The sequence below is a fragment of the Diabrotica undecimpunctata genome, chromosome 7 (assembly GCF_040954645.1).
Source record: "Diabrotica undecimpunctata isolate CICGRU chromosome 7, icDiaUnde3, whole genome shotgun sequence".
NCBI classification, from domain to species: Eukaryota; Metazoa; Arthropoda; class Insecta; order Coleoptera; family Chrysomelidae; genus Diabrotica; species Diabrotica undecimpunctata.
This window is the reverse complement of record NC_092809.1, coordinates 64703889-64713581: the sequence shown is the minus strand read 5'-3', so window position 1 is coordinate 64713581 and position 9693 is coordinate 64703889. Positions and strand designations below refer to the sequence as shown.

At 33.1% G+C, this 9693-nt stretch overlaps 1 non-coding gene across 1 annotated transcript; it reads right to left on the bottom strand.

Moving 5' to 3' along the window:
• Positions 1-9110: 9110 nt before the first annotated feature.
• TRNAV-AAC (transfer RNA valine (anticodon AAC)) lies at positions 9111-9183 on the bottom strand. The gene has a single exon. It is a non-coding gene; the product is annotated as a tRNA-Val (tRNA).
• Positions 9184-9693: the final 510 nt, after the last annotated feature.

Here is a 9693-nt window from a genome sequence, read left to right as displayed (position 1 = left end):
AAAGGAGAAAAAAATAAAAACTCAGATTTTGTACCACTATTAACAATATAATCATTTTTATGTGTTACGTTATTGTGGGCATCATTATTTTTATTTACTGACAACAAATTTGTGGTATTATGAAGATAACATTGATCTTATTTACAGATGATTACAATATACCAGTAGAAGAGGTGGTTTTAACTAATACAGATATAGATAACGAAGGTAACATTTGTGAAGATATTAGTACATCATAGGACATAGAAGTCAGGTGGCTATAACTGAGGACTGTGATGCAAATGATGTTGGATGTTCGTTCATTGAAGCTGTGGCAGAACCTTTTTCTTCAGAATATTTACCTGCTGACGAAGAAACTTTATCTGATAATGAAGTTGACAACATGCTTTTATCAACAAAGTGTAGGAATAAAAGCAACATCATTCTCGATGGAATGGAAACATTTCCTGAAGTAACTGATCGTCCACGAAAGCGACGTCGTTTACTCGATAAATAGTCAAGAAATCTGCGTAAAGAGAAACGTGCCAAAGGGAAAGCTTATGTTTCTTCAAGAAATAAAAGCAATCCTGATATAACAATGAAACCCGCTTGTCTCACCAACTGCCGAAACCAGTGTTCTATAAAAAATTAGTAAACTAACTGAATTGGACAGAACGAGAATTTTCCAAGGTTACTATACACTGGCAAATTATAATAGACAACAGGATTTTATTCACAGTAACACGGATAAAAATCCTAAAAAATGTACAGTAAAAGTCACATATTCAAAGCTTTTCTACTCTGCCTTCCCATTATTGTCGATCATCTACTGCACGACATTATCTTGATTCATCCTTAAATATTACTCTGATGTATAGACTTTATTGTGAATTGTGTGATTCAAGAGTTGAAGAAAAAGTTAGTTTGGCCATGTATAGAAAAATTTTTAATGGAAATTTCAATCGTAAGTTTCCATCATAATAAAAAAAGATCAGTGTCGTGTTTGTTCTGATTATATTAGTGCAACCAATGATACGAAATCGTTGCTCAAAATAGATTAGAAAGCTCATCTCTTTCTTAAGGATTAAGCTAGAATCGAAAAACTTAAAGATCGAATTGATGCTGAATTTTCTAATGGATCACACATATGTGCCAATTTTGATCTCCAGCAAGTTTTATTAGTACCCTCTGATCCAACAAATAATGCACTCTTCTATAAACGTAGGCTTGCTAACTACAACTTCACCATTTACAATGTTGTCAGTAAGCAAGGAGATTGTTTCATTTGGAATGAGACTCAAGGATCCCGAGAAAGTAGTGAAATAGCCAGTGCAATTTATCTTTATCTTAGATCACTTCCAGAACCAACAACCTGTGTCACCTTTTTTAGTGACAGATATGGAGGCCAAAACTTGAATCAGTTTACTGCAGCAATGTTAATAAAGGTAATAAATGATTTAAATAACCTAGAAGTCATTAATACGAAGTTCTTGATTTCTGGGCACAGTGAGATGGAATGTGATTCCATTCACTCTGCAATTAACACAGAATTCAAACGTGTGGGGAAAGCTTTGTGGCCTGAAGATTGGAAGCAAATTGCTCGGGGAGCCAGAAGAAAGGGAGACAAACCTTATCTTGTTCATGATTTGGATCAATCGGACATAAAAGATTTCAAAAAATTTGTAAGGGATAACTTGACTATTCGGAAAAAGGATGAAAATGGAAACGCTGTTCTTTCGCAAAAGATGTGCTGGCTAAGATTTAGGAAGTCACAGCCGTTTATTATGGAGTTCAAAGAATCATTTTCTGATGAAGGTTTTAGACACTTAAATTTAATCAAACGGACCCGCACTTCAATTCAATCGCCTTTACAACCTTTGTACCAACAACTGATTGCAATATCTATACAAAAATATAAAGATCTGATATCACTATTTTCTGTGAAACCACCTGCTTTGGGAGATTACTACAGGCCATTTTACACCAGTCTGCCACACGAGAATAAAGAGAAGATTCAAGTGAAAAAGATGACGGTCAAGACTACGAAGGTGACTCTTAAAGAACTTATCTATTTGTGCCTCTTCAGAAATTACAAATTGTTTTATATCAATATCCATAAAGTAGTTTTTTGTAAATAATTTTTTAAATGTTAACCGGTCTCTGGGACTGAGGTTAGTAAACCTGTTATTGTTCTATTATAAACTTCTTATGACAGTTGACTTTTTGGCGTTTGTTTTTGATAGAACAACGGCATATTTTCCATGACGATCTGAGATTATGAAGGAGAAAAATAGAGAATTCAAATGCTGTGGAATAAGTTGGAGGACGAATCTGAGAATCAACAAATACCAGATGATGACGATGATGACAGCCTTGTTTTTGCCGAATTTTGCCTTGTTTTTGCCGAATTAGAAACATAATGTCCTTATTCCGATCAAGATCGCAAAAAGGAATTTAAGAAAGAATTTGAAGAAAATATTTCCAATGAAAATTTCGACCAAAAAGGCCCTCTTCACATAATTTCGTATTTTCTACGAAAAGATAAGATTATCAGATAGAATTTCCATGTTTCCTCTCGAACAGCTCAAAATCAGCCCTGCCCAAAATCTTGTAACTTAAGTGCCTGAAATGAGAGCAAAATAAAAAACAGAAGTTCCCGAAATTTCTAGTTAATTTTTTACGCCGAATTTATTGAAACAATACAAGGGTGTAATTTTCAACCAGGTTAGTAAAGGCGGGCTATAATTTGAATCAAATAAAAAAAACATGGATGACTTCTGCAGTTTTCAAAAACTGGCTTATACATAAATATGTATAAGAAAATGGATAAAGAAAATAAAAAAATCTTATTATTCATCGATAATTTTAAAGCCCATTATGATATTTCACAAATAAAAGCAGTTAAAAAATATCTGCCCGCCAATATTGTACCCTCTTTAATGACAGAGTAGAGGTTACACAAAGAACGGTACTAGGCTCGGGCTTCAGTCTGGTAGACGTCTCTTGGTCGGGGCTCTTATTACAGCTTAAATATTAAGAATCAGTTCGAGAAGTACTAAGGATGCAGGGACGAGAAGTTAGAAGATAAAGAGAAGAGAAGTTAGAAGATAAAGAGACGAGAGGTTAGAAGATAAGAGAAGGGAAATATTTGGGCACCACCCTATTTTTAGAGGAACAGGGAAACCTTAAGACATTTAAAATAAGATAACACGAAAGGTAAGGTACAGTTATGATAATCACGCTAGAATAAAGTAAACCATGAGAGAAAAGGTATTATGATTGTGCGGTACACACTTAATATTTCGACACAGATACACTGTTTATATGATGTAGTAATACAAATCAATCATAATGCCTGAAAGAGATACACCATGCACAAAAATATAAGTTTAAATCATACAAAAAAAAAAAATAAAAGGCAAATAGTTCGTCAACAAAGTTATATTGAGGTATAGTATTCTCCGTTCACCAATTGTTGAGAGCACGAAATGTGCCTCAAACTCATAAAACGGTCGTAAATCATAGGCGTTCCTAAGGTGTTTATTCATTAAATAATAATATAATATTTTATTACTGTTATATATAATATTAATAATATTTTAATACTAATATATTCAGCAAAAAAACAATTAAAACTTTCACGGCTAATGTTGGTTATTATATTATATTAATAAAAATAAGAATTTAACCATTAACAATTTTGTAAATAAGAATACCTTATCTCTTTGGATATTTCAATACTAATCTTTGCGTTTAATCACTTTACTGGAAAACCTGGAATTCATATCCGAAGGTACTATTCGTTGCAAGATAATTAGGATGGCGGCTTTGGCCACGTGCCTCGTCTATTCAGTTTATATTCGAAACTTAACTTAAAAGGGCGAAGTTATTACGAACGAAAACAATTTTTTTGTTTAGTACGTTTTGGATCGCATGTAATTTACGGCTCGTCGGTGTTTCCGCGTCTACGGCAGTAATTAGCGTCTCGAATATTTCTTTTGCGAATTATATGCAATGCGTGAGTGATTTTTTATTCCATATACCTACGAACATATACGTACCTTTCGCTCGTGCTCGTTTTGTTGGATTGTTTGTGATGGCTTCATCATCGACATCATCAAGTTTTACACCGGTACTGTTGCGTACAGTCAGTAAGTCTGTCTATTCACCAAGAGAGAAGACTATTGTCCTGAATGTTCACGATGCTCTGGTTTCTCAGAATCCCACAAACACTGTTCGCAACATAGTCGAAAGTTGTGCCAACATGACTGGCGTAGGAGAGTCAACTATATATAGGTTCCTATCAGAAAGAAAAAAACACGGTATAGCTAATCCAAACTCAAACGAATACTTAAAGAGAGGGAAAAAGCCTATTGAATTTGATGAATTTGCCAAAAATGGTATTCGAAGGAAAATTCATGGATTTTTTTTTTTCAAAAAAGAAATACCAAACCTAAACAAAATTGCCATTACCAGGATGAAACGTGGGTAAACTCAGGTCATACTCTAAAAAATTTGGTCAGATAAAAATATATTAAGCTCCAGGCAAGCCTTTATGGAATGTTGGTCTACTGGTATCTCCCCACCTTCTGGTAAAGGCAGTAAATTAATAATTTCTCACATTGGCAGTGAAAAACGATTTGTTAAGCATGGTTTGTTGGAATTTCAGTCCAAAAGCACAAAAGACTATCACGAGGAGAGGACAGCTGATGTTTTCGAAGAGTATTTTGAGCGGATGATTGAACACATACCACCAAATTCAATTATCTTCTTGTTCACGTGCCATCTCCGCGACGGAGGTTGGCAATCATCATGGCTATTCTGATCTTAGATGCTGCTGCTCTGAATAGTTCAATTGGTGTGCATCCGTACCATTCCCTCAAGTTACGCAACCATGAGATTCTTCTTCTTCCTACACTTCTCTTGCCCTGGATTTTCCCTTGTATAATCAATTGAAGTAGGTTGTATCTCTCATTACGCATAACATGCCCCAGGTATTGCAGCTTTCGTGTCTTGATAGTTTCCGATATTTCCATTCTTTTGTTGATTCTTCTCATGACTTGTTTGTTACATGCTCGGTCCATGATATCTTCAGGATTCCGATTCAAATTCAATTATAGTATTAGATAATGTACCTTATCATTCACGACTAGTACCAACGACTGCGTGGAAGAAACAGGATATTCTTGACTGGCTGCGGAATAAGTATCTGCCTTACGAAGATGGAATGGTAAAAGCAGAACTTTTAAAAATTGCCCGGCAACACAAATCTAAGTTCAAGAAATACGTAGTTGACAAAATGGCAGAAAGGGGAAACATCACAGTCCTTAGACTTCCACCCTACCACTGCGAAAAAAATTCAATTGAATTCATTTGGACACAAATGAAAAGTTATGTGGCTAGAAAAAATACGTCATATAAAATACAAGCTGTACGTGAATTGTTATACGAGTCTTTACAACATATTACAGAACAAAACTGGAAAGATGCAGTAAGACATGTAATAGAAGAACAAAAAAATGTGGGATCTTGATAACATAATTGATGCGACCGTAGAGACACAACCGCTAATTATTAACCCTCAAGACAACTCGGATTCCGAAGTTGATCCTATTTATTTTGAATTTGAATAGTTTTCTAATCGTAATTATATAAGGCAAGTAATAGTAGTTGTAATCGTAAGGTATTAAAGGGGAAAGGCGCAAAATGTCGCCTGTCAAAATGTTCAATGGGTTTTAAGTGTATCCATTTTTTTTCAAATCCTGAGAAAACTAAAAAGCATTTTTGAAAAATTTAAAGGCAGAATGAAATATTTATTAGATTAAATAAAATGTTTCTTTTGCATGCAATATTTTCAATTAAAAATTATACTATATTTTCTCTTTTATTTTCACCCCTGTTACATAACATATTAAAATAAACATTGTAGAAGTTTTCAGGGACTTTCTGCCCTCAGTAATAATGTAATCTTTTATTCTGCGTTTAAATTTTTCAAAAATATTTATTAGTTTTCTCCGGATTCGAAAATAATGGATACATTTAAAACACATTGGAAATTTTGCCAGGCGACATTTGGCGCCTTTCTAAAAAATACAATTTACATAACTACAATTTAAAAGATATATTTTTTTAGTTCAAATAAATGTTTCAATCATATACTCTACGACACTGGTCGGTCATCTATAACCATTCAAAATATATTCTAAATATATGTAAACCCATTCAAATACCCTCGTAATAGGATTATAAGGTATTGTATTCCTTCAGATACAAGGTGGGTTAGTCGAAAACATCTTAAACCGTCAGTTTCAGGTTGGTTTTTACTATTATATCGTATTACCTATCCTCTCTGTATTTCAGTTTTCTAATTAGGGTTAAACTTTTAGTGAGCTATCGACAAATTGTGAACCGACTATAGTTAAAGTAAATGCACTGTAACAATTTTTACTGAACAGTTAGCACGAGATAAGTTATTGCACAATTTATTATTCAATACAACAAAAAATATCTTTCTTAAAAAATAATTATATCTTAGACAGGCTAAAGATAAAAAAAGAGTGGTAGTATTGGCCGAAGAGTGCCACGCGAAAATGATACTTAAATGGCAAGGCTAGTCTGGTCGTTTTTGTAACCTAACCACTTTCTCTTGACAGGACTTATATTTTCACCGAAAACCAATATCTCCGTTTTTCTTAGAAGGTAGGCAGGGTATTTGACAATAGAAGCTGATTTCTTTGTTGCTAGGAAGTGTTTCTATTTAGCAAATGATAGATAAAAAGAGGAGAGAACATTTGGCGAATTATTTCATTGGTAAAAAAAACGTGACAATTCGCTCATTGCTTTTATATTATTTTTAAGGCTTTTAACAAAACATATAGACATAGGCAGTGTGAAAGTAATTTTGTAAGGTGAATAATTTAAAGAAATTTTAAACATGCTTCAACATAACATCAAAATTAAAGCTTATGGTTCAAGGTATCATTAAAAACTTCAAATCATTTTATCGAAAAGTAGTTGTTAGGAACATGTTAAATAATATGAAAGAAAACAAGAAGTCTACTATAGATGTATTGCAAGCCATGAGAATGAGTAGTAAAGCTTGGCACTTAACTACGACTATTATAAGAAACTGTTATGTACACTGAGGTTTTCCATCGTCAGCATAGTCAACAGAAGAAACTGAAAATGAGTTTATTTTTATTTCACCTCCTGCAGAATGCAATAGAGCCGTGTCTTAATCAAAAATATTTTTGGATGACTTTGTTACCTGTGATGATAGAGTTATGACTGCTGGGACATTGATGACTGTTCAATTTTTTCACATGCGAAAAATCATGTCATTTTTTCTCTGCATTACTAGCTTCCATTCTACCACAATTTTACAATTATTTCCCGTTCTCCAACCCTTCCTACTCACATTTTAACCCCACTCCATTAGAAATACAGACAGTTGTAAGATAGCAAAGAAGAAAGACACTCTCTTCCCTGTTGTCTCTCGATGATAACGGACACTCTCTCTTGACTGCTGACTGTTGCTAGAAACAGTCGTCCTCTCTTTCGTCTGCTGAGTCCTACTAGGCAGACGTATAATCTCTCTATCGCTACCTATCGTTTGGTACAGACTTACCACGCTTTTTCTTCACTCTAATTATCTCTCTCGCTTATAGTTACGCGAAAAATATCGCAAATACTATTTTAAATCGTGTACAGACGCAAATGTGCTATATCACGTGATCTCAGTGTTAGTACCGCAAAACACGTGTTCAGAAACCGGTAACCGGACAGTTTCCCCGTATGAAGAACAATTGCGACTGAAAGCCTCTAAATACCGCGAGTGTGTGTACGTGCAGCAGAAGAATTGGTAAGACTTTGTATAAACTTAATTTGCTATAATCTGTATAACCTTTTACCACATATCCTAATTTATTTGAACCAGCCCTATTTAATACAGTCCTCATCAACTGAAATTATACTCATAATTTCACATATGTACAACCTTTTTGTACAATGACGAAAGTATCGATTCTGTATCTCAGGAAACAGATATCGATGATTTAGATGTCATAGAAGACATGAATAATACGACATGCGCTCCATAGGTTTCCATCAAAGTGGCGACAAGAATAGCATTAAATACTGTACAGAGTTTTATAGAGAAACCAGCAACTTTGGAGAACGAGAATTTTCTGCTCTTTAAACCTTAAAATGCTATATATGGGGAACAACGGAATTCTCTAAAGCAAAAAAAGTACTGATTTTATAATGCCATATTTTATATTTTAAGGATGTTTTGATGTTATAATTTTAATTTTTATTTATTATAATTCTTTAGTCAAAAGTAGTAAGAATGAATCAACCTGTTTATGTCGAATCAAAATCCGGCTTAATTTACCTTAAATCGAAATCCTGTAACAGTCAAAATCTCTATAACTCGAATTTGTTTGAGTCTCTCTTGAATTTCGATTTACAGAGGTTCAACTGCATATAAAAAGAATTTTTGCTAAAATTATAGAACAATAAAAGGACATTTTCATTTCAGCAACCTCTAGATGAATAAATATTTATTAAACATTTAGAGCATATTACAGCTTTTAGCTAAAATCAAATATTTTGAATATTTGTACGGTTCAATGTACCGTATTAATAAAAGGAAGATAGAGGGCCGAAGGGGAGTAGACAGAAGAGCCATGTCATGGCTTCGCAAAATCAGAGCTTAGACGTGCATGAACGATTAACAATTATTAAGAGTGGCATATAATATATTATAGAACATTTTGATGTAATGATCGCAAACCAACACTAATGGAGTGCACCAGAAGAAGAAGAATTGTATCATTATGAGTAAATGAACTTCCTAATTTCCAATAATTTACTTATAAAGTGGCACTATTATTTGTGTTGGTTTGTAGATTCGTACTATTTCTATAAGTAATGATTTGTAAGGACATAATGACCTTGGAATCTTAAGACATGACCCTCATTAGCATATTTTGTATATATAAAAATATCGCAGTGTTATGTTTAATAATTGTTTTAAATAATTTAACACATTTTTGCAAAATATTTGTTAAAAAATAAATAAGAGATAATTATACTAATATAATTAACGAGAAAGTGTTAATAAAAAAATTTGTTTCCGCCCGGGATCGAACCGGGGACCTTCCGCGTGTTAGGCGGATGTGATAACCACTACACCACGGAAACCGTTGGAAATAATATTCTAAACTGGCTTTGAAGACGAAAACATTAAAAATAAATTTAAAATATAATTAAATATTAATGTAACATAATTTAATTAATTGTAAAATAATTTAAAGTTAACATAAAGTTTTCATATTATTGTATTTGGTTAAAACTATAGAGCACGTTCCGGTTAAATTAGCTACAAATGATACTTCATAAATCACAAATTGGCTTTTGCAGTATTGCCATGTCCTTATTATGTTTTATGCCCCAAGTATGGTTTGAAACAATTGAAACAGTACATTTTTGGTATATTATTTTATGGTATCTGGTATTTTTTATTATTTTTTGTCATTTACATAAAACACGAATGAATAAAGATTTGTTTCTTTCGATATTAGTTATAGTCAGTTATTAGAAAAAAAATTTGTAATTGCTATTTGGAAGATTACCGGATAAATTTGGCAATAGTATCAAAACCTTCAAAACACTAGTTGCCAGATTGCAAGATAATTACAAATTCGGTTTTAG